The 25,985-nt window shown below is 48.9% G+C and overlaps 1 long non-coding RNA gene across 2 annotated transcripts; it reads left to right on the top strand.

Moving 5' to 3' along the window:
* The first annotated feature begins 402 nt into the window (after positions 1-402).
* On the top strand, positions 403-25,985 carry LOC125812608 (uncharacterized). Of its 2 annotated transcripts, none has more exons than XR_007442012.1 (3): positions 403-457; positions 16,663-16,739; positions 25,933-25,985. It is a non-coding gene; the product is annotated as an uncharacterized LOC125812608 (long non-coding RNA). The 2 variants fall into 2 exon arrangements; XR_007442011.1 differs by lacking the exon at positions 403-457 and adding an exon at positions 16,176-16,230.

Below are 25,985 nucleotides of genomic sequence, written 5' to 3'. Positions count from 1 at the left end.
CCTTTGTTCACTTCCCGAGATTTTAGATAGCAGTTGTGGAATCTGGTTCAAAACGATACTGGATGTGGGACCCACTTTTCATCGAAGCGAGCTCCAAATGGAAATTCCGCCTTCACCGTTGAGTCCGAAATGTCGTTTCCAATCAGATTCCATATAAGGTTTGTATTTTTCCGACTTCGAACGAGTCCGAAACATCGAAATTTAAGTTTGAAGGGTTGTAGAATTTAACGCGGCGGTGACGTGGCAGAGCCACGTGACGACACGTGGCAGAGGAGTGAAATCTGGAAATTTCCAGAATTTAAAAACGAAATTCGTCCAATTTTTTTTGTTCAACTTCAACTCAAGATTGCTCCTTCATTTTGAATCCAAATTAAGTGATTCAAAAGGCAAACTTCAAGAGAATTTCGAGGGGAATCTAGCGGTGATCTCGGAAACGCGAGGGGAGGCTTCGTTTGAGGTAAGAAATCAATTTTAGCCACTGCCAGTGTGATTTCCGGATGGTTTTGTTATTGAATTTTGAAATGTGAGATCTTGATCATCGTAAGTCCGTTTTAAGTCATTCTTGGGGCTAACTTGTAGAGTTTTTCGCAAGGATCGTCGTGGTATAATCTGTTTGGGTTGAAAGGGTCTCGTTTTTCCGAAAATTGGTGATCAAGGGGCTGCCCTTTTTAATTATTGTGGCTGATTTGCGGTGTTGTAGGCATCTGTTTGTGCTAAAATTTTGGGGTATTAGTTTAGTAAGGTAGTTGGGACGTTTCCACGGATTCGATTTTGAGATTCTAATTGTGGGCCCCACAATCCCGTTTTATACCCGATTTTGGGTCCGTCTCCGAAAAATATAATTTTAGTGTCAATTTATTCGTAATGACGAGGTGATTAACCTTTTGTTAGTGGGGAAGCATTTGGAGACCGTTCGGAGAGGAAAAGATCCGGTACCGTGAGTTGGAGCCCGCGTGATCGGCTTTCAGGTAGGCTATGGTTTTCTCTCGTGAGATTGAGCATGTTTAGGCAATTGTTTATTGATTTGCTTGAGTATGGAGGGGTTCGGGTGTCGAGCATGCTAAATTTCTATAATTCCTGCCTTAGACCTTATTTCGGGAAAGTGTTGGATTATGACAGCATGTCTCTTGATATTATTGAATATCCATATCTGGTGGTGTATATGATAATATTGAATTGAAGTATGTTTGGCCTTAGTCTAGGCTTAGACTAGTGTTGCCATAGACTTGCGAGATTTCGGATGTCGTTGGGCAGTAGAACTTTTTCCGACGTCGTTTCGGACGGTCAGCTCCTTGTAGACTGATATAGCAGACTTGAGTCTGATAGTCGGTAACTCAGCTTATGACCTTGTATCCATAATGCCCTGCTTTTCTATTAGCTACAGTACCCGGTTAAAGTCCGTGGTCCAGCTTACTTATGTCCAGGCTTAGCTACAGTACCCGGTTAGAGTCCGTGGTCCAGCTTACCTGTGATCTGGTTTTAGCTACAGTACCCGGTTAGAGTCCGTGGTCCAGCTTACTTATGTCCAGGCTTAGCTACAGTACCCGGTTAGAGTCCGTGGTCCAGCTTACCTGCGACCTGGTTTTGGCTACAGTACCCGGTTCGAGTCCGTGGTCCAGCCCATATAGGTTGACTCATTAGCTATAGTACCCGGTTCGAGTCCGTGGTCCAGCTTGCACGTGGTGTATTCCCAATTCCTCACTAAAGCTTCAGTTTAGTCTTGATTACTCTCATCTGTAGGTTGAGGTTTTGGAGGTTGGAGAGATTCCGGTTAAAGTCCGGGACATAATGAGATCTTGGAATATGATTGGGAATGGTTCAGTTAAAAGTCCGGAATTTGGTAATATTGTGATAGACCTTCTAGCTCCATTATTTTACTTCAACTGCCAGTGCATCTGCCGGGCTTATGGGGGTCCGTGCAGGTGGTTTCTTTTATTGTGCACGAGCGTACCCGTCGGGTTTATGGGAGCCCGGCGGAGTTAGTTAGATTGCTTGTCTTTGTTGCCTGTACGCTCGTGTACATACCCCCCATTTACTACTCTTTGCACTTGATGTGACCTTTTATTCGCATTTCAGTTTACTTTTGCTTATCTTGCTCAGTCGGCCGATGATGTCTACTGGGTACCTGTTGTTTTGGTACTCATGCTACGCTCTGCATCTATTTTGTGATGCAGGTCCGAGCACTAGTAGCCAGCGTTGATCTAGCTTGGAGTAGACTTATCCGGAGACGGGGGTGAGCACACGGCGTTTTGTACTATTTCAGTCTCCATCTGTATATATAGACTTGTCTTTTTCCTTTCGAGACAGTCCAGGCTCTGTTGTCCGGTTTTAGGACTTGTACTCATTTTGTAGTAGCTCTGTACTAGTGACTTCCAGGTTCTGGGAGGGATCTTTATTTGTATATATGTTTTTGGTTTGTGTCCGCTTGTTTATATTGTTATTTGCCTACTCTTGTTTAATTTCTACCCTCAGACCCATTACTTGTTGTTCCGGGTTACGGGTTGGCTTACCTGCTGGCGGGTTATAGTAGGTGCCATCATGACTTGGTAAATCGGGTCGTGACAAATTGGTATCAGAGCCCCAGGTTCGTCGGTCTCACTTGTACAGAGCTAACGTCTAGTAGAGTCCTGCAGATCGGTACGGAGACGTCCGTTACTTATCATCGGGAGGCTACAGGATGTCTTTAGGAACGTGTTGCGTTTGTATCACTGTCGTGCATTGTATGTCTTATCGGTTTCTGAAATTTTACTTGTACCACTCTTTTATAGGGATGGCTCGCACGCGTGGTAGGGCCCCAGCTAGGGGTAGAGGCCGACCTCGAGGTCGTTCCAGAGTTACAGCACCAGCCCAGGACCGAGAGCAAACTCCGGAGCCGGTGATAGAGCCACCAGCAGTTCCAGCACAGCAGCAATCGATGGGCCCGGGACTAGCCCAGCCACCGCCTGAGCCTGTGGCAGCTCCAGATATACAGGCGATGCTCGTTCAGATACTAGCTGCCATTGGGGGTATGCAGCAGGCACCATCTCCAGCCGTTCCAGTACCACAGGGTCAGCCTACACCAGCGGTACCGATTGTTCAGCAGCTAGCCGGAGCACCGGTTGTTCAGCCTGACGATTTGGAGGGCGTCATGCCACTACGGGAGCAGAAGATGCTCGGGGTGTTTCTTCGACTATCACCGCCGAGGTTTTCTAGGGCAGTGGGGGAGGATGCCCACGAGTTTCTAGTTACTTGCCGCGAGCGGCTACAGACTTTGGGTTTAGTGGAGTCGAGAGGAGCAGACTTCACCGCTTACCAGTTAGACGGTCCCGCCAGGCAGTGGTGGCGTACATACTTAGAGACCAGGCCAGCTGGGTCTCCACCGGTCACATGGATTGAGTTTTCAGAGGCCTTCTTGGCCCGATTTATTCCCAGGAGCATCAGAGATCAGCTCAGAGATCAGTTTGCTCGGTTAGAGCAGGGCTCCATGACAGTATCAGAGTATGAGGCCCGATTCCACGAGCTCTCCAGGCATGCCGCCATGATATTACCTACTGAGGAGGAGAGGGTTCGTTGTTTTGTTCGGGGTTTGAGACTACAGTTGCGGATTGAGACTCAGTCTTTAGTCTCAGCGGGCCGCTCATTTCTGGATGTAGTGGACCATGCCCGCACTATCGAGCAGCTCCGTCGCGAGGCCCAAGGGGCAGCGGCAAGAGAGCTAGACAGGAGGATAGCCATGATAGGCGTCGTTCAAACCCGAGAGTCTTATGATAGATCTCAGCAGAGGTTTCAGTCGGGTCAGTCTAGTAGCCCCTTCCAGGCTTCTCTCCAGGCATCGGAGGGTGATCAGCACCGCCATATTGGTTTTAGTGCCGGTCCTAGTCGGGGCCGAGATAGTTCACAGATAGGTTTTTCTGGCCGGGGTAGCCGACCTCCAGCTCTCAGTCGACAGTCCCAGGGGTGTTATGAGTGTGGGGAGTTAGATCATTGGGCCCGCGAGTGTCCCCATCGCAGGTTAGCCTTACCCGCTCCACAGGCAGTTAGGCATACGCCAGCACCTCCAGCTAGAGGCAGAGGCCAGGGACAGGACCGTAGGGGTGGTCACCAGGGTATACGGGGTGGTCCCCGAGGAGGCAGATTAGGGGCAGAGCCGATGCACAGGGTAGGGGAGTCCAGGCCCACTTTTATGCAGCTCCAGCTAGAGCAGATGCTGAGACCTCGGACGATGTGATCACAGGTACAGTGTTATTATGCCAGCAGCCCGCCTTGGCTTTATTTGATCCAGGCTCTACTTTTTCGTATGTTTCTGTTTACTATGCCTCTCGATTGAGTTTGATGTCTGAGCCTCTGGTAGCGCCGTTCGTGTGTCGACCCCCGTGGGTGAGTCTTTAGTAGTGGATCAGGTATTTCGATCTTGCTTAGTTACTATCCAGGGGCGTGACACCCGGGCTGACCTTATATTGCTTGACATGGTTGATTTCGATGTGATTCTGGGCATGGATTGGTTATCCCCTTATCGCGCTGTTTTAGATTGCTTTTCTAAGACCGTTACTTAGCCATCCCGGTATTCCTTCGGTGGTGTGGCAGGATCTCGTGGTAGCACACCAGTTGGGGTTATCTCTTTTATTCGTGCTAGGAGGCTAGTGGCTGCGGATGCTTATCATATTTGCCTATGTACGTGATGTGAGTAGGGAGGTTCTCCGTTGAGTCAGTTCCTGTTGTTCGTGACTTCATAGATGTGTTTCCTGCTGATCTACCTGGCCTACCCCAGAGCGTGATGTTGATTTTCCGATTGAGCTTGAGCCAGGTACTCGCCTATTTCTATTCCGCCATATCGGATGGCTCCTGCAGAGCTCAGGAGCTCAGTGTTCAGCTTCAGGATCTCTTGGGTAAGGGATTCATTCGGCCTAGTGTATCGCCTTGGGTGCCCCAGTCCTCTTCGTGAAGAAGAAGGACGGTACTATGCGATTTGTGTATTGACTACAGGCAGCTGAACAAGGTGACGGTGAGAACCGTTACCCCATGCCTCGTATTGATATTTGTTTGATCAGCTTCAGGGTGCCGTGGTATTTTCTAAGATTGATTTAAGATCCGGCTACCACCAGTTGAGGATTAGGGCAGCGGACGTCCCTAAGACCGCATTTAGGACCGTTATGGCCATTATGAGTTCTTGGTGATGTCGTTTGGTTGACTAATGCCCCTGCCGCCTTCATGACTTGATGACACGTGTGTTCAGGCCATACCTGATTTATTTGTCATTGTCTTCATTGATGACATACTGGTATACTCGCGGAGCCGGAGTGAGCATGAGCAACATTTGAGGATAGTGCTCCAGACTTTGAGAGATCAGCGCTTTATGCCAAGTTCTCAAAGTGCGAGTTTTGGCTTGAGTCTGTAGCCTTCTTGGGGCACGTGGTGTCCAAGGAGGGTATTAGGGTTGATCCGGCGAAGATTGAGGCTATTCGTGATGGTACAGGCCCACCTCTGTGACTGAGATTCGTAGCTTCGTCGGATTGGCAGGCTACTATAGGCTTTTGTTGAGGGATTTTCTACTATAGCAGCGCTTTGACTCGGTTGACTCGCCAGGATGTTCCCTTTGTTTGGTCGAGGAGTGTGAGGGAGCTTTTGAGGCTCAAGGAGTTATTGACCACCGCTCCTATATTGGCTCTTCCAGTTGAGGGCGAGGGCTTCACGGTATATTATGACGCATCTGGCGTTGGTTTGGGTTGTGTATTGATGCAGCAGGCGGGTTATGCTTATGCGTCGAGGCAGCTTAAGTTCATGAGCGCACTACCCCACCCATGACTTAGAGTTGGCGCGGTAGTTTTTGCACTTAAGATTTGGAGCACTACTTGTATGGAGTTCGATGTGAGATCTATACCGATCAAGGAGTCTTCAGTACATCATGAGCCAGAGGGACCTTAATTCGAGGCAGCGTCGTTGGATGAGCTCCTGAAGGACTATGACCTATCTATTCTCTATCATCCGGGCAAGGCAATGTGGTAGCGGACGCCTTGAGCCGAAAGGCAGTGAGTATGGGTAGTCTATCCTCTTATCTGTTGAGGAGCGACCCTTGGCTATGAACATTCAGTTCTTAGCCAATAGCATGATTCGGTTGGATATCTCAGATTCTAGACGTGTCTTGGCCCATATGGGAGTTCAGTCTTCCTTGCTTGACAGGATCCGTGGTTGTCAGTTTGAGGATGAGGCCTTGGTGGCCCTTAGAGATCGAGTGTTAGCGGTGATGGTGGTCAGGCTACTTAGATCCTGATGGAGTGTTGAGATTCGCCGCCGCATCTGTGTTCCGAGGTTGGGGATTGATACAGTTGATACTTTCTGAGGGCCATGAGTCTAGATACTCTATCCATCCGGGCACAGCGAAGATGTATCGTGATCTGAGGCACATTATTGGTGGAGTGGCATGAGGAGAGATATTGCTGACTTTGTTTCCCGTTGCTTGTGCTGCCAGCAGGTAAAGGCCGAGCATTTGAGGCCTGGTGGCGAGTTCCAGAGATTACCCATTCCGGAGTGGAAGTGGAGCGTATCACTATGGACTTCGTTGTGGGGTTACCTCGGACTCTAGAGGTGTTGACAGCATTTGGGTCATCGTGGATCGGTTGACTAAGTCAGCACACTTCATTCCTGTCCATACTTCCTACAGTGCTGAGAGTTAGCACGTATCTACATTCGAGAGGTGGTTCGTCTTCATGGTGTGCCTGTTTCCATCATCTCAGATCGGGGCCCACAGTTCACATCTAGCTTCTGGAGGACCTTCCAGGATGAGTTGGGTACCCGTGTTGACCTTAGCACAGCTTTCCACCCAGACTGATGGTCAGTCGGAGCGCACGATTCAGGTTCTTGAGGACATGTTGCGGGCTTGTGTTATGGATTTTGGAGGTCAGTGGGACCAGTTCTTGCCTTTGGCAGAGTTTGCGTTAAAACAGCTACCACTCTAGTATTCAGATGGCCCCATTCGAGGCATTATATGGTAGGCGTTGTCGCTCTCCAGTGGTTGGTTTGAGTCTACAGAGCCTAGGCCGCGTGGTACAGATTTGCTTCAGGAGGCCCTGGATCAGGTGAGGGTGATTCAGGATAGGCTCAGGACGGCTCAGAGTAGGCACCAGAGTTATGCGGATCGGAGGCGCCGGCCTTTGAGATTCTCTGTTGGTGATCGGGTATTCCTCCGTGTGTCGCCCATGAAGGGCGTGATGAGGTTTGGGAGGCGGGCAAGCTTAGCCCCAGTACATTGGGCCATTTGAGATACTCCGGACAGTTGGAGAGGTTGCTTATGAGTTGGCCCTACCTCCAGTATTTTCAGCCATCCACCCAGTGTTTCATGTTTCGATGCTGCGCGGTATGTTCCTGATGAGTCCCATGTGCTCCAGTATGATGCAGTCGAGTTGATGATCATTTGACATTTGTAGAGGAGCCAGTTGCCATTCTAGCCAGAGATGTGAGGAGATTGCGCTCGAGAGCCATTCCTGTTGTTAAGGTCCGTTGGAGACATCGTCCAGTTGAGGAGGCTACCTGGGAGATCGAGCATGAGATGCGGGCACAGTTCCCCGACTTATTTGAGCATTCAGGTACTTCTTGACTCTTACTTTCGCGGACGAAAGTTCTTTTAGTAGTGGATATTGTAATGACCCTCCAGGTCATTTTTAAATTAAAGAATTCATTTCATCGTTAGAGCGTTCCTGTAGCGACCCCAAGTCATTTATGACTTGCTGGCACTGACTGTTCGGTCGCCTGGTCGTTCGTTTGGGTTTTAGGCCCGTTTCCCTGTTTTGGAGTTTTTTATAACTTGAAAAGTTGACTTTGGTCAACCTTTTGGAAGACGTGCTCAGATGAAAATTCTGACAGCTAGGTTAGCTTCGGAAGATCATTTTGGTCTAGAACGACCCTTTGTTCACTTCCCGAGATTTTAGATAGCAGTTGTGGAATCTGGTTCAAAACGATACTGGATGTGGGACCCACTTTTCATCGAAGCGAGCTCCAAATGGAAATTCCGCCTTCACCGTTGAGTCCGAAATGTCGTTTCAATCAGATTCCATATAAGGTTTGTATTTTTCCGACTCGAACGAGTCCGAAACATCGAAATTTAAGTTTGAAGGGTTGTAGAATTTTACGCGGCGGTGACGTGCAGCAGGAGCACGTGGCAGAGGAGTGAAATCTGGAAATTTCCAGAATTTAAAAACGAAATTCGTCCAATTTTTTTTGTTCAACTTCAACTCAAGATTGCTCCTTCATTTTGAATCCAAATTAAGTGATTCAAAAGGCAAACTTCAAGAGAATTTCGAGGGGAATCTAGCGGTGATCTCGAAACGCGAGGGGAGGCTTCGTTTGAGGTAAGAAATCAATTTTAGCCACTGCCAGTGTGATTTCCGGATGGTTTGTTATTGAATTTTGAAATGTGAGATCTTGATCATCGTAAGTCCGTTTTAAGTCATTCTTGGGCTAACTTGTAGAGTTTTTCGCAAGGATCGTCGTGGTATAATCTGTTTGGGTTGAAAGGGTCTCGTTTTTCCGAAATTGGTGATCAAGGGGCTGCCTTTTAATTGTTGTGGCTGATTTGCGGTGTTTTAGGCATCTTTTGTGCTAAAATTTTGGGGTATTAGTTTAGTAAGGTATTGGGACGTTTCCACGGATTCGATTTTGAGATTCTAATTGTGGGCCCCACAATCCCGTTTTAGACCCGATTTTGGGTCCGTCTCCGAAAAATATAATTTAGTGTCAATATATTCGTAATGACGAGGTGATTAACCTTTTGTTAGTGGGGAAGCATTTGGAGACCGTCGGAGAGGAAAAGATCCGGTACCGTGAGTTGGAGCACGCGTGATCGGCTTTCAGGTAGGCTATGGTTTTCTCTCGTGAGATTGAGCATGTTTAGGCAATTGTTTATTGATTTGCTTGAGTATGGAGGGGTTCGGGTGTCGAGCATGCTAAATTTCTATAATTCCTGCCTTAGACCTTATTTCGGGAAAGTGTTGGATTATGACAGCATGTCTCTTGATATTATTGAATATCCATATCTTGTGGTGTATATGATAATATTGAATTGAAGTATGTTTGGCCTTAGTCTAGGCTTAGACTAGTGTTGCCATAGACTTGCGAGATTTCGGATGTCGTTGGGCAGTAGAACTTTTTCCGACGTCGTTTCGGACGGTCAGCTCCTTGTAGACTGATATAGCAGACTTGAGTCTGATAGTCGGTAACTCAGCTTATGACCTTGTATCCATAATGCCCTGCTTTTCTATTAGCTACAGTACCCGGTTAAAGTCCGTGGTCCAGCTTACTTATGTCCAGGCTTAGCTACAGTACCCGGTTAGAGTCCGTGGTCCAGCTTACCTGTGATCTGGTTTTGCTACAGTACCGTTAGAGTCCGTGTCCAGTTTTTGTCCGCTACTACAGTACCCGGTTAGAGTCCGTGGTCCAGCTTACCTGACCTGGTGCTACAGTACCCGTTGAGTCTGTCCAGCCCACCCGTGCCCGACCTTTGGCTACACACCCGGTTCGAGTCCGTGGTCCAGCCCATATAGGTTGACTCATTAGCTATAGTACCCGGTTCGAGTCCGTGGTCCAGCTTGCACGTGGTGTATTCCCAATTCCTCACTAAAGCTTCAGTTTAGTCTTGATTACTCTCATCTGTAGGTTGAGGTTTGGAGGTTGGAGAGATTCCGTTAAAGTCCGGGACGTAATGAGATCTTGGAATATAATTGGGAATGGTTCAGTTAAAAGTCCGGAAATTGGTAATATTGTGATAGACCTTCTAGCTCCATTATTTTACTTCAACTGCCAGTGCATCTGCCGGGCTTATGGGGGTCCGTGCAGGTGGTTTCTTTTATTGTGCACGAGCGTACCCGTCGGGTTTATGGGAGCCCGGCGGAGTTAGTTAGATTGCTTGTCTTTGTTGCCTGTACGCTCGTGTACATACCCCCATTTACTACTCTTTGCACTTGATGTGACCTTTATTTGCATTTCAGTTTACTTTTGCTTATCTTGCTCAGTCGGCCGATGATGCTACTGGGTACCTGTTGTTTTGGTACTCATGCTACGCTCTGCATCTATTTTGTGATGCAGGTCCGAGCACTAGTAGCCAGCGTTGATCGAGCTTGGAGTAGACTTATCCGGAGACGGGGGTGAGCACACGGCGTTTTGTACTATTTCAGTCTCCATCTGTATATATAGACTTGTCTTTTCCTTTCGAGACAGTCCAGTCTCTGTTGTCCGTTTTAGGACTTGTACTCATTTTGTAGTAGCTCTGTACTAGTGACTTCCAGGTTCTGGGAGGGATCTTTATTTGTATATATGTTTTTGGTTTGTGTCCGCCTGTTTATATTGTTATTTGCCTACTCTTGTTTAATTTCTACCCTCAGACCCATTACTTGTTGTTCCGGGTTACGGGTTGGCTTACCTGCTGGCGGGTTATAGTAGGTGCCATCATGACTTGGTAAATCGGGTCGTGACAAATTGGTATCAGAGCCCAGGTTCGTCGGTCTCACTTGTACAGAGCTAACGTCTAGTAGAGTCCTGCAGATCGGTACGGAGACGTCCGTTACTTATCTTCGGGAGGCTACAGGATGTCTTTAGGAACGTGTCGCTTTTGTATCACTGTCGTGCATTGTATGTCTTATCGGTTTCTGAAATTTACTTGTACCACTCTTTTATAGGGATGGCTCGCACGCGTGGTAGGGCCCCAGCTAGGGGTAGAGGCCGACCTCGAGGTCGTGCCAGAGCTACAGCACCAGCCCAGGACCGAGAGCAAACTCCGGAGCCGGTGATAGAGCCACCAGCAGTTCCAGCACAGCAGCACCGATGGGCCCGGGACAGCCCAGCCACCGCCTGAGCCTGTGGCAGCTCCAGATATACAGGCGATGCTCGTACAGATACTAGCTGCCATTGGGGGTATGCAGCAGGCCCCAGCTCCAGCCGTTCCAGTACCGCAGGGCAGCCTACACCAGCGGTACCGGTTGTTCAGCAGCTAGCGGCACCGGTTGTTCAGCCTGACGATTTGGAGGGCGTCATGCCACTACGGGAGCAGAAGATGCTCGGGGTGTTCCTTAGACTATCACCGCCGAGGTTTTCTGGGGCAGTGGGGGAGGATGCCCACGAGTTTCTAGTTACTTGCCGCGAGCGGCTACAGACTTTGGGTTTAGTGGAGTCGAGAGGAGCAGACTTCACCGCTTACCAGTTAGACGGTCCCGCCAGGCAGTGGTGGCGTACATACTTAGAGACCAGGCCAGCTGGGTCTCCACCGGTCACATGGATGAGTTTTCAGAGGCCTTCTTGGCCCGATTTATTCCCAGGAGCATCAGAGATCAGCTCAGAGATCAGTTTGCTCGGTTAGAGCAGGGCTCCATGACAGTATCAGAGTATGAGGCCCGATTCCACGAGCTCTCCAGGCATGCCGCCATGATATTACCTACTGAGGAGGAGAGGGTTCGTTGTTTTGTTCGGGGTTTGAGACTACAGTTGCGGATTGAGACTCAGTCTTTAGTCTCAGCGGGCCGCTCATTTCTGGATGTAGTGGACCATGCCCGCACTATCGAGCAGCTCCGTCGCGAGGCCCAAGGGGCAGCGGCAAGAGAGCTAGACAGGAGGATAGCCATGATAGGCGCGTTTCAGACCCCGAGAGTCTTATGATAGATCTCAGCAGAGGTTTCAGTCGGGTCAGTCTAGTAGCCCCTTCCAGGCTTCTCTCCAGGCATCGGAGGGTGATCAGCACCGCCATATTGGTTTTAGTGCCGGTCCTAGTCGGGGCCGAGATAGTTCACAGATGGTTTTCTGGCCGGGGTAGCCGACCTCCAGCTCTCAGTCGACAGTCCCAGGGGTGTTATGAGTGTGGGGAGTTAGATCATTGGGCCCGCGAGTGTCCCCATCGCAGGTTAGCCTTACCCGCTCCACAGGCAGTTAGGCATACGCCAGCACCTCCAGCTAGAGGCAGAGGCCAGGGACAGGACCGTAGGGGTGGTCACCAGGGTATACGGGGTGGTCCCCGAGGAGGCAGATTAGGGGGCAGAGCCGATGCACAGGGTAGGGGAGTCCAGGCCCACTTTTATGCAGCTCCAGCTAGAGCAGATGCTGAGACCTCGGACGATGTGATCACAGGTACAGTGTTATTATGCCAGCAGCCCGCCTTGGCTTTATTTGATCCAGGCTCTACTTTTTCGTATGTTTCTGTTTACTATGCCTCTCGATTGAGTTTGATGTCTGAGCCTCTGGTAGCGCCGTTCGTGTGTCGACCCCCGTGGGTGAGTCTTTAGTAGTGGATCAGGTATTTCGATCTTGCTTAGTTACTATCCAGGGGCGTGACACCCGGGCTGACCTTATATTGCTTGACATGGTTGATTTTGATGTGATTCTGGGCATGGATTGGTTATCCCCTTATCGCGCTGTTTTAGATTGCTTTTCTAAGACGTTACCTTAGCCATTCCCGGTATTCCTCCGGTGGTGTGGCAGGGATCTCGTGGTAGCACACCAGTTGGGGTTATCTCTTTTATTCGTGCTAGGAGGCTAGTGGCTAGCGGATGCTTATCATATTTGGCCTATGTACGTGATGTGAGTAGGGAGGTTCTCCGGTTGAGTCAGTTCCTGTTGTTCGTGACTTCATAGATGTGTTTCCTACTGATCTACCTGGCCTACCCCCAGAGCGTGATGTTGATTTTCCGATTGAGCTTGAGCCAGGTACTCGCCTATTTCTATTCCGCCATATCGGATGGCTCCTGCAGAGCTCAAGGAGCTCAGTGTTCAGCTTCAGGATCTCTTGGGTAAGGGATTCATTCGGCCTAGTGTATCGCCTTGGGGTGCCCCAGTCCTCTTCGTGAAGAAGAAGGACGGTACTATGCGATTGTGTATTGACTACAGGCAGCTGAACAAGGTGACGGTGAAGAACCGTTACCCCATGCCTCGTATTGATGATTTGTTTGATCAGCTTCAGGGTGCCGTGGTATTTTCTAAGATTGATTTAAGATCCGGCTACCACCAGTTGAGGATTAGGGCAGCGGACGTCCCTAAGACCGCATTTAGGACTCGTTATGGCCATTATGAGTTCTTGGTGATGTCGTTTGGGTTGACTAATGCCCCTGCCGCCTTCATGGACTTGATGACACGTGTGTTCAGGCCATACCTTGATTTATTTGTCATTGTCTTCATTGATGACATACTGGTATACTCGCGGAGCCGGAGTGAGCATGAGCAACATTTGAGGATAGTGCTCCAGACTTTGAGAGATCAGCGGCTTTATGCCAAGTTCTCAAAGTGCGAGTTTTGGCTTGAGTCTGTAGCCTTCTTGGGGCACGTGGTGTCCAAGGAGGGTATTAGGGTTGATCCGGCGAAGATTGAGGCTATTCGTGATTGGCACAGGCCCACCTCTGTGACTGAGATTCGTAGCTTCGTCGGATTGGCAGGCTACTATAGGCGTTTTGTTGAGGGATTTTCTACTATAGCAGCGCCTTTGACTCGGTTGACTCGCCAGGATGTTCCCTTTGTTTGGTCAGAGGAGTGTGAGGCGAGCTTTTTGAGGCTCAAGGAGTTATTGACCACCGCTCCTATATTGACTCTTCCAGTTGAGGGCGAGGGCTTCACGGTATATTGTGACGCATCCGGCGTTGGTTTGGGTTGTGTATTGATGCAGCAGGGCCGGGTTATTGCTTATGCGTCGAGGCAGCTTAAGATTCATGAGCGCAACTACCCCACCCATGACTTAGAGTTGGCGGCGGTAGTTTTTGCACTTAAGATTTGGAGGCACTACTTGTATGGAGTTCGATGTGAGATCTATACCGATCACAGGAGTCTTCAGTACATCATGAGCCAGAGGGACCTTAATTCGAGGCAGCGTCGTTGGATTGAGCTCCTGAAGGACTATGACCTATCTATTCTCTATCATCCGGGCAAGGCGAATGTGGTAGCGGACGCCTTGAGCCGAAAGGCAGTGAGTATGGGTAGTCTATCCTTCTTATCTGTTGAGGAGCGACCCTTGGCTATGGACATTCAGTTCTTAGCCAATAGCATGATTCGGTTGGATATCTCAGATTCTAGACGTGTCTTGGCCCATATGGGAGTTCAGTCTTCCTTGCTTGACAGGATCCGTGGTTGTCAGTTTGAGGATGAGGCCTTGGTGGCCCTTAGAGATCGAGTGTTAGCGGGTGATGGTGGTCAGGCTACCTTAGATCCTGATGGAGTGTTGAGATTCGCCGGCCGCATCTGTGTTCCGAGAGTTGGGGATTTGATACAGTTGATACTTTCTGAGGGCCATGAGTCTAGATACTCTATCCATCCGGGCACAGCGAAGATGTATCGTGATCTGAGGCAACATTATGGTGGAGTGGCATGAGGAGAGATATTGCTGACTTTGTTTCCCGTTGCTTGTGCTGCCAGCAGGTAAAGGCCGAGCATTTGAGGCCTGGTGGCGAGTTCCAGAGATTACCCATTCCGGAGTGGAAGTGGGAGCGTATCACTATGGACTTCGTTGTGGGTTACCTCGGACTTCTAGAGGTGTTGACAGCATTTGGGTCATCGTGGATCGGTTGACTAAGTCAGCACACTTCATTCCTGTCCATACTTCCTACAGTGCTGAGAGGTTAGCCCGTATCTACATTCGAGAGGTGGTTCGTCTTCATGGTGTGCCTGTTTCCATCATCTCAGATCGGGGCCCACAGTTCACATCTAGCTTCTGGAGGACCTTCCAGGATGAGTTGGGTACCCGTGTTGACCTTAGCACAGCTTTCCACCCGCAGACTGATGGTCAGTCGGAGCGCACGATTCAGGTTCTTGAGGACATGTTGCGGGCTTGTGTTATGGATTTTGGAGGTCAGTGGGACCAGTTCTTGCCTTTGGCAGAGTTTGCGTATAACAACAGCTACCACTCTAGTATTCAGATGGCCCCATTCGAGGCATTATATGGTAGGCGTTGTCGCTCTCCAGTTGGTTGGTTTGAGTCTACAGAGCCTAGGCCGCGTGGTACAGATTTGCTTCAGGAGGCCCTGGATCAGGTGAGGGTGATTCAGGATAGGCTCAGGACGGCTCAGAGTAGGCACCAGAGTTATGCGGATCGGAGGCGCCGGCCTTTGAGATTCTCTGTTGGTGATCGGGTATTCCTCCGTGTGTCGCCCATGAAGGGCGTGATGAGGTTTGGGAGGCGGGGCAAGCTTAGCCCCAGGTACATTGGGCCATTTGAGATACTCCGGACAGTTGGGAGGTTGCTTATGAGTTGGCCCTACCTCCAGATTTTCAGCCATCCACCCGTTTTCATGTCTCGATGTTGCGGCGGTATGTTCCTGATGAGTCCATGTGCTCCAGTATGATGCAGTCGAGTTGGATGATCTTTGACATTTGTAGAGGAGCCAGTTGCCATTCTAGCCAGAGATGTGAGGAGATTGCGCTCGAGAGCCATTCCTGTTGTTAAGGTCCGTTGGAGACATCGTCCAGTTGAGGAGGCTACCTGGGAGATCGAGCATGAGATGCGGGCACAGTTCCCCGACTTATTTGAGCATTCAGGTACTTCTTGACTCTTACTTTCGCGGACGAAAGTTCTTTTAGTAGTGGATATTGTAATGACCCTCCAGGTCATTTTTAAATTAAAGAATTCTTTCCTCGTATAGAGCTTCCTGTAGCGACCCCAAGTCATTTATGACTTGCTGGCACTGACTGTTCGGTCGCCTGGTCGTTCGTTTGGGTTTTAGGCCCGTTTCCCTGTTTTGGAGTTTTTTATAACTTGAAAAGTTGACTTTGGTCAACCTTTTGGAAGACGTGCTCAGATGAAAATTCTGACAGCTAGGTTAGCTTCGGAAGATCATTTTGGTCTAGAACGACCCTTTGTTCACTTCCCGAGTTTTAGATGCATTGTGGAATCTGGTTCAAAATGATACTGGTGTGGGACCCACTTTTCATCGAAGCGAGCTCCAAATGGAAATTCCGCCTTCACCGTTGAGTCCGAAATTCATTTCCAATCAGATTCCATATAAGGTTTGTATTTTTCCGACTCCGAACGAGTCCGAAACATCGAAATTTAAGTTTGAAGGGTTGTAGAATTTACGCGGCGGTGACGTGGCAGAGCCACGTGACGACACGTGGCAGAGGAGTGAAATCTGGAAATTTCCAGAATTTAAAACGAAATTCGTCCATTTTTTTTTTCAACTTCAACTCAAGATTGCTCCTTCATTTTGATCCAAATTAAGTGATTCAAAAGGCAAACTTCAAGAGAATTTCGAGGGGAATCTAGCGGTGATCTCGGAAACGCGAGGGGAGGCTTCGTTTGAGGTAAGAAATCAATTTTAGCCACTGCCAGTGTGATTTCCGGATGGTTTTGTTATTGAATTTTGAAATGTGAGATCTTGATCATCGTAAGTCCGTTTTAAGTCATTCTTGGGCTAACTTGTAGAGTTTTTCGCAAGGATCGTCGTGGTATAATCTGTTTGGGTTGAAAGGGTCTCGTTTTTCCGAAAATTGGTGATCAAGGGGCTGCCTTTTTAATTATTGTGGCTGATTTGCGGTGTTGTAGGCATCTGTTTGTGCTAAAATTTTGGGGTATTAGTTTAGTAAGGTATTTGGGACGTTTCCACGGATTCGATTTTGAGATTCTAATTGTGGGCCCCACAATCCCGTTTTAGACCCGATTTTGGGTCCGTCTCCGAAAAATATAATTTTAGTGTCAATATATTCGTAATGACGAGGTGATTAACCTTTTGTTAGTGGGGAAGCATTTGGAGACCGTTCGGAGAGGAAAAGATCCGGTACCGTGAGTTGGAGCACGCGTGATCGGCTTTCAGGTAGGCTATGGTTTTCTCTCGTGAGATTGAGCATGTTTAGGCAATTGTTTATTGATTTGCTTGAGTATGGAGGGGTTCGGGTGTCGAGCATGCTAAATTTCTATAATTCCTGCCTTAGACCTTATTTCGGGAAAGTGTTGGATTATGACAGCATGTCTCTTGATATTATTGAATATCCATATCTGTGGTGTATATGATAATATTGAATTGAAGTATGTTTGGCCTTAGTCTAGGCTTAGACTAGTGTTGCCATAGACTTGCGAGATTTCGGATGTCGTTGGGCAGTAGAACTTTTTCCGACGTCGTTTCGGACGGTCAGCTCCTTGTAGACTGATATAGCAGACTTGAGTCTGATAGTCGGTAACTCAGCTTATGACCTTGTATCCATAATGCCCTGCTTTTCTATTAGCTACAGTACCGTTAAGTCCTGGTCCAGCTTACTTATGTCAGCTTAGCTACATCCCGTTAGAGTCCGTGTCCAGCTTACCTGTATCTGGTTTAGCTACAGTACCCGGTTAGAGTCCGTGGTCCAGCTTACTTATGTCCAGGCTTAGCTACAGTACCCGGTTAGAGTCCGTGGTCCAGCTTACCTGCGACCTGGTTTTGGCTACAGTACCCGGTTCGAGTCCGTGGTCCAGCCCACCCGTGCCCGACCTTTGGCTACAGCACCCGGTTCGAGTCCGTGGTCCAGCCCATATAGGTTGACTCATTAGCTATAGTACCCGGTTCGAGTCCGTGGTCCAGCTTGCACGTGGTGTATTCCCAATTCCTCACTAAAGCTTCAGTTTAGTCTTGATTACTCTCATCTGTAGGTTGAGGTTTTGGAGGTTGGAGAGATTCCGGTTAAAGTCCGGGACTAATGAGATCTTGGAATATGATTGGGAATGGTTCAGTTAAAAGTCCGGAATTTGGTAATATTGTGATAGACCTTCTAGCTCCATTATTTTACTTCAACTGCCAGTGCATCTGCCGGGCTTATGGGGGTCCGTGCAGGTGGTTTCTTTTATTGTGCACGAGCGTACCCGTCGGGTTTATGGGAGCCCGGCGGAGTTAGTTAGATTGCTTGTCTTTGTTGCCTGTACGCTCGTGTACATACCCCCATTTACTACTCTTTGCACTTGATGTGACCTTTATTCGCATTTCAGTTTACTTTTGCTTATCTTGCTCAGTCGGCCGATGATGTCTACTGGGTACCTGTTGTTTTGGTACTCATGCTACGCTCTGCATCTATTTTGTGATGCAGGTCCGAGCACTAGTAGCCAGCGTTGATCAGCTTGGAGTAGACTTATCCGGAGACGGGGGTGAGCACACGGCGTTTTGTACTATTTCAGTCTCCATCTGTATATATAGACTTGTCTTTTTCCTTTCGAGACAGTCCAGGCTCTGTTGTCCGGTTTTAGGACTTGTACTCATTTTGTAGTAGCTCTGTACTAGTGACTTCCAGGTTCTGGGAGGGATCTTTATTTGTATATATGTTTTTGGTTTGTGTCCGCTTGTTTATATTGTTATTTGCCTACTCTTGTTTAATTTCTACCCTCAGACCCATTACTTGTTGTTCCGGGTTACGGGTTGGCTTACCTGCTGGCGGGTTATAGTAGGTGCCATCATGACTTGGTAAATCGGGTCGTGACAAATTGGTATCAGAGCCCCAGGTTCGTCGGTCTCACTTGTACAGAGCTAACGTCTAGTAGAGTCCTGCAGATCGGTACGGAGACGTCCGTTACTTATCATCGGGAGGCTACAGGATGTCTTTAGGAACGTGTTGCGTTTGTATCACTGTCGTGCATTGTATGTCTTATCGGTTTCTGAAATTTTACTTGTACCACTCTTTTATAGGGATGGCTCGCACGCGTGGTAGGGCCCCAGCTAGGGGTAGAGGCCGACCTCGAGGTCGTTCCAGAGTTACAGCACCAGCCCAGGACCGAGAGCAAACTCCGGAGCCGGTGATAGAGCCACCAGCAGTTCCAGCACAGCAGCAATCGATGGGCCCGGGACTAGCCCAGCCACCGCCTGAGCCTGTGGCAGCTCCAGATATACAGGCGATGCTCGTTCAGATACTAGCTGCCATTGGGGGTATGCAGCAGGCCCACTCCAGCCGTTCCAGTACCCAGGGTCAGCCTACACCAGCGGTACCGTTGTTCAGCAGCTAGCGCACCGGTTGTTCAGCCTGACGATTTGGAGGGCGTCATGCCACTACGGGAGCAGAAGATGCTCGGGGTGTTCTTGACTATCACCGCCGAGGTTTTCTAGGGCAGTGGGGGAGGATGCCCACGAGTTTCTAGTTACTTGCCGCGAGCGGCTACAGACTTTGGGTTTAGTGGAGTCGAGAGGAGCAGACTTCACCGCTTACCAGTTAGACGGTCCCGCCAGGCAGTGGTGGCGTACATACTTAGAGACCAGGCCAGCTGGGTCTCCACCGGTCACATGGATTGAGTTTTCAGAGGCCTTCTTGGCCCGATTTATTCCCAGGAGCATCAGAGATCAGCTCAGAGATCAGTTTGCTCGGTTAGAGCAGGGCTCCATGACAGTATCAGAGTATGAGGCCCGATTCCACGAGCTCTCCAGGCATGCCGCCATGATATTACCTACTGAGGAGGAGAGGGTTCGTTGTTTTGTTCGGGGTTTGAGACTACAGTTGCGGATTGAGACTCAGTCTTTAGTCTCAGCGGGCCGCTCATTTCTGGATGTAGTGGACCATGCCCGCACTATCGAGCAGCTCCGTCGCGAGGCCCAAGGGGCAGCGGCAAGAGAGCTAGACAGGAGGATAGCCATGATAGGCGTCGTTTCAAACCCCGAGAGTCTTATGATAGATCTCAGCAGAGGTTTCAGTCGGGTCAGTCTAGTAGCCCCTTCCAGGCTTCTCTCCAGGCATCGGAGGGTGATCAGCACCGCCATATTGGTTTTAGTGCCGGTCCTAGTCGGGGCCGAGATAGTTCACAGATAGGTTTTTCTGGCCGGGGTAGCCGACCTCCAGCTCTCAGTCGACAGTCCCAGGGGTGTTATGAGTGTGGGGAGTTAGATCATTGGGCCCGCGAGTGTCCCCATCGCAGGTTAGCCTTACCCGCTCCACAGGCAGTTAGGCATACGCCAGCACCTCCAGCTAGAGGCAGAGGCCAGGGACAGGACCGTAGGGGTGGTCACCAGGGTATACGGGGTGGTCCCCGAGGAGGCAGATTAGGGGGCAGAGCCGATGCACAGGGTAGGGGAGTCCAGGCCCACTTTTATGCAGCTCCAGCTAGAGCAGATGCTGAGACCTCGGACGATGTGATCACAGGTACAGTGTTATTATGCCAGCAGCCCGCCTTGGCTTTATTTGATTCAGGCTCTACTTTTTCGTATGTTTCTGTTTACTATGCCTCTCGATTGAGTTTGATGTCTGAGCCTCTGGTAGCGCCGTTACGTGTGTCGACCCCCGTGGGTGAGTCTTTAGTAGTGGATCAGGTATTTCGATCTTGCTTAGTTACTATCCAGGGGCGTGACACCCGGGCTGACCTTATATTGCTTGACATGGTTGATTTCGATGTGATTCTGGGCATGGATTGGTTATCCCCTTATCGCGCTGTTTTAGATTGCTTTTCTAAGACCGTTACCTTAGCCATTCCCGGTATTCCTCCGGTGGTGTGGCAGGGATCTCGTGGTAGCACACCAGTTGGGGTTATCTCTTTTATTCGTGCTAGGAGGCTAGTGGCTAGCGGATGCTTATCATATTTGGCCTATGTACGTGATGTGAGTAGGGAGGTTTCTCCGGTTGAGTCAGTTCCTGTTGTTCGTGACTTCATAGATGTGTTTCCTGCTGATCTACCTGGCCTACCCCCAGAGCGTGATGTTGATTTTCCGATTGAGCTTGAGCCAGGTACTCGGCCTATTTCTATTCCGCCATATCGGATGGCTCCTGCAGAGCTCACGGAGCTCAGTGTTCAGCTTCAGGATCTCTTGGGTAAGGGATTCATTCGGCCTAGTGTATCGCCTTGGGGTGCCCCAGTCCTCTTCGTGAAGAAGAAGGACGGTACTATGCGATTGTGTATTGACTACAGGCAGCTGAACAAGGTGACGGTGAGAACCGTTACCCCATGCCTCGTATTGATGATTTGTTTGATCAGCTTCAGGGTGCCGTGGTATTTTCTAAGATTGATTTAAGATCCGGCTACCACCAGTTGAGGATTAGGGCAGCGGACGTCCCTAAGACCGCATTTAGGACTCGTTATGGCCATTATGAGTTCTTGGTGATGTCGTTTGGGTTGACTAATGCCCCTGCCGCCTTCATGGACTTGATGACACGTGTGTTCAGGCCATACCTTGATTTATTTGTCATTGTCTTCATTGATGACATACTGGTATACTCGCGGAGCCGGAGTGAGCATGAGCAACATTTGAGGATAGTGCTCCAGACTTTGAGAGATCAGCGGCTTTATGCCAAGTTCTCAAAGTGCGAGTTTTGGCTTGAGTCTGTAGCCTTCTTGGGGCACGTGGTGTCCAAGGAGGGTATTAGGGTTGATCCGGCGAAGATTGAGGCTATTCGTGATTGGACAGGCCCACCTCTGTGACTGAGATTCGTAGCTTCGTCGGATTGGCAGGCTACTATAGGCATTTTGTTGAGGGATTTTCTACTATAGCAGCGCCTTTGACTCGGTTGACTCGCCAGGATGTTCCCTTTGTTTGGTCAGAGGAGTGTGAGGCGAGCTTTTTGAGGCTCAAGGAGTTATTGACCACCGCTCCTATATTGACTCTTCCAGTTGAGGGCGAGGGCTTCACGGTATATTATGACGCATCTGGCGTTGGTTTGGGTTGTGTATTGATGCAGCAGGGCCGGGTTATTGCTTATGCGTCGAGGCAGCTTAAGATTCATGAGCGCAACTACCCCACCCATGACTTAGAGTTGGCGGCGGTAGTTTTTGCACTTAAGATTTGGAGGCACTACTTGTATGGAGTTCGATGTGAGATCTATACCGATCACAGGAGTCTTCAGTACATCATGAGCCAGAGGGACCTTAATTCGAGGCAGCGTCGTTGGATTGAGCTCCTGAAGGACTATGACCTATCTATTCTCTATCATCCGGGCAAGGCAAATGTGGTAGCGGACGCCTTGAGCCGAAAGGCAGTGAGTATGGGTAGTCTATCCTTCTTATCTGTTGAGGAGCGACCCTTGGCTATGAACATTCAGTTCTTAGCCAATAGCATGATTCGGTTGGATATCTCAGATTCTAGACGTGTCTTGGCCCATATGGGAGTTCAGTCTTCCTTGCTTGACAGGATCCGTGGTTGTCAGTTTGAGGATGAGGCCTTGGTGGCCCTTAGAGATCGAGTGTTAGCGGGTGATGGTGGTCAGGCTACCTTAGATCCTGATGGAGTGTTGAGATTCGCCGGCCGCATCTGTGTTCCGAGAGTTGGGGATTTGATACAGTTGATACTTTCTGAGGGCCATGAGTCTAGATACTCTATCCATCCGGGCACAGCGAAGATGTATCGTGATCTGAGGCAACATTATTGGTGGAGTGGCATGAGGAGAGATATTGCTGACTTTGTTTCCCGTTGCTTGTGCTGCCAGCAGGTAAAGGCCGAGCATTTGAGGCCTGGTGGCGAGTTCCAGAGATTACCCATTCCGGAGTGGAAGTGGGAGCGTATCACTATGGACTTCGTTGTGGGTTACCTCGGACTTCTAGAGGTGTTGACAGCATTTGGGTCATCGTGGATCGGTTGACTAAGTCAGCACACTTCATTCCTGTCCATACTTCCTACAGTGCTGAGAGGTTAGCACGTATCTACATTCGAGAGGTGGTTCGTCTTCATGGTGTGCCTGTTTCCATCATCTCAGATCGGGGCCCACAGTTCACATCTAGCTTCTGGAGGACCTTCCAGGATGAGTTGGGTACCCGTGTTGACCTTAGCACAGCTTTCCACCCACAGACTGATGGTCAGTCGGAGCGCACGATTCAGGTTCTTGAGGACATGTTGCGGGCTTGTGTTATGGATTTTGGAGGTCAGTGGGACCAGTTCTTGCCTTTGGCAGAGTTTGCGTATAACAACAGCTACCACTCTAGTATTCAGATGGCCCCATTCGAGGCATTATATGGTAGGCGTTGTCGCTCTCCAGTTGGTTGGTTTGAGTCTACAGAGCCTAGGCCGCGTGGTACAGATTTGCTTCAGGAGGCCCTGGATCAGGTGAGGGTGATTCAGGATAGGCTCAGGACGGCTCAGAGTAGGCACCAGAGTTATGCGGATCGGAGGCGCCGGCCTTTGAGATTCTCTGTTGGTGATCGGGTATTCCTCCGTGTGTCGCCCATGAAGGGCGTGATGAGGTTTGGGAGGCGGGGCAAGCTTAGCCCCAGGTACATTGGGCCATTTGAGATACTCCGGACAGTTGGAGAGGTTGCTTATGAGTTGGCCCTACCTCCAGTATTTTCAGCCATCCACCCAGTGTTTCATGTTTCGATGCTGCGGCGGTATGTTCCTGATGAGTCCCATGTGCTCCAGTATGATGCAGTCGAGTTGGATGATCATTTGACATTTGTAGAGGAGCCAGTTGCCATTCTAGCCAGAGATGTGAGGAGATTGCGCTCGAGAGCCATTCCTGTTGTTAAGGTCCGTTGGAGACATCGTCCAGTTGAGGAGGCTACCTGGGAGATCGAGCATGAGATGCGGGCACAGTTCCCCGACTTATTTGAGCATTCAGGTACTTCTTGACTCTTACTTTCGCGGACGAAAGTTCTTTTAGTAGTGGATATTGTAATGACCCTCCAGGTCATTTTTTTAAATTAAAGAATTCATTTCATCGTTTAGAGCGTTCCTGTAGCGACCCCAAGTCATTTATGACTTGCTGGCACTGACTGTTCGGTCGCCTGGTCGTTCGTTTGGGTTTTAGGCCCGTTTCCCTGTTTTGGAGTTTTTTTTATAACTTGAAAAGTTGACTTTGGTCAACCTTCTTGGAAGACGTGCTCAGATGAAAATTCTGACAGCTAGGTTAGCTTCGGAAGATCAATTTTGGTCTAGAACGACCCTTTGTTCACTTCCCGAGATTTTAGATAGCAGTTGTGGAATCTGGTTCAAAACGATACTGGATGTGGGACCCACTTTTCATCGAAGCGAGCTCCAAATGGAAATTCCGCCTTCACCGTTGAGTCCGAAATGTCGTTTCCAATCAGATTCCATATAAGGTTTGTATTTTTCCGACTTCGAACGAGTCCGAAACATCGAAATTTAAGTTTGAAGGGTTGTAGAATTTAACGCGGCGGTGACGTGGCAGAGGAGTGAAATCTGGAAATTTCCAGAATTTAAAAACGAAATTCGTCCAATTTTTTTTGTTCAACTTCAACTCAAGATTGCTCCTTCATTTTGAATCCAAATTAAGTGATTCAAAAGGCAAACTTCAAGAGAATTTCGAGGGAATCTAGCGGTGATCTCGGAAACGCGAGGGGAGGTTTCGTTTGAGGTAAGAAATCAATTTTAGCCACTGCCAGTGTGATTTCCGGATGGTTTTGTTATTGAATTTTGAAATGTGAGATCTTGATCATCGTAAGTCCGTTTTAAGTCATTCTTGGGGCTAACTTGTAGAGTTTTTCGCAAGGATCGTCGTGGTATAATCTGTTTGGGTTGAAAGGGTCTCGTTTTTCCGAAAATTGGTGATCAAGGGGCTGCCCTTTTTAATTATTGTGGCTGATTTGCGGTGTTGTAGGCATCTGTTTGTGCTAAAATTTTGGGGTATTAGTTTAGTAAGGTAGTTGGGACGTTTCCACGGATTCGATTTTGAGATTCTAATTGTGGGCCCCACAATCCCGTTTTATACCCGATTTTGGGTCCGTCTCCGAAAAATATAATTTTAGTGTCAATTTATTCGTAATGACGAGGTGATTAACCTTTTGTTAGTGGGGAAGCATTTGGAGACCGTTCGGAGAGGAAAAGATCCGGTACCGTGAGTTGGAGCCCGCGTGATCGGCTTTCAGGTAGGCTATGGTTTCTCTCGTGAGATTGAGCATGTTTAGGCAATTGTTTATTGATTTGCTTGAGTATGGAGGGGTTCGGGTGTCGAGCATGCTAAATTTCTATAATTCCTGCCTTAGACCTTATTTCGGGAAAGTGTTGGATTATGACAGCATGTCTCTTGATATTATTGAATATCCATATCTGGTGGTGTATATGATAATATTGAATTGAAGTATGTTTGGCCTTAGTCTAGGCTTAGACTAGTGTTGCCATAGACTTGCGAGATTTCGGATGTCGTTGGGCAGTAGAACTTTTTCCGACGTCGTTTCGGACGGTCAGCTCCTTGTAGACTGATATAGCAGACTTGAGTCTGATAGTCGGTAACTCAGCTTATGACCTTGTATCCATAATGCCCTGCTTTCTATTAGCTACAGTACCCGGTTAAAGTCCGTGGTCCAGCTTACTTATGTCCAGGCTTAGCTACAGTACCCGGTTAGAGTCCGTGGTCCAGCTTACCTGTGATCTGGTTTTAGCTACAGTACCCGGTTAGAGTCCGTGGTCCAGCTTACTTATGTCCAGGCTTAGCTACAGTACCCGGTTAGAGTCCGTGGTCCAGCTTACCTGCGACCTGGTTTTGGCTACAGTACCCGGTTCGAGTCCGTGGTCCAGCCCACCCGTGCCCGACCTTTGGCTACAACACCCGGTTCGAGTCCGTGGTCCAGCCCATATAGGTTGACTCATTAGCTATAGTACCCGGTTCGAGTCCGTGGTCCAGCTTGCACGTGGTGTATTCCCAATTCCTCACTAAAGCTTCAGTTTAGTCTTGATTACTCTCATCTGTAGGTTGAGGTTTTGGAGGTTGGAGAGATTCCGGTTAAAGTCCGGGACATAATGAGATCTTGGAATATGATTGGGAATGGTTCAGTTAAAAGTCCGGAATTTGGTAATATTGTGATAGACCTTCTAGCTCCATTATTTTACTTCAACTGCCAGTGCATCTGCCGGGCTTATGGGGTCCGTGCAGGTGGTTTCTTTTATTGTGCACGAGCGTACCCGTCGGGTTTATGGGAGCCCGGCGGAGTTAGTTAGATTGCTTGTCTTTGTTGCCTGTACGCTCGTGTACATACCCCCCATTTACTACTCTTTGCACTTGATGTGACCTTTTATTCGCATTTCAGTTTACTTTTGCTTATCTTGCTCAGTCGGCCGATGATGTCTACTGGGTACCTGTTGTTTTGGTACTCATGCTACGCTCTGCATCTATTTTGTGATGCAGGTCCGAGCACTAGTAGCCAGCGTTGATCTAGCTTGGAGTAGACTTATCCGGAG

This window comes from Solanum verrucosum, unplaced genomic scaffold (assembly GCF_900185275.1).
Source record: "Solanum verrucosum unplaced genomic scaffold, falcon-dt-bn FXZP01000955.1, whole genome shotgun sequence".
In the NCBI taxonomy this organism is placed as follows: Eukaryota; Viridiplantae; Streptophyta; class Magnoliopsida; order Solanales; family Solanaceae; genus Solanum; species Solanum verrucosum.
The sequence above is the reverse complement of the archived record's forward strand: the minus strand, read 5'-3'. Positions and strand labels throughout refer to the sequence as shown.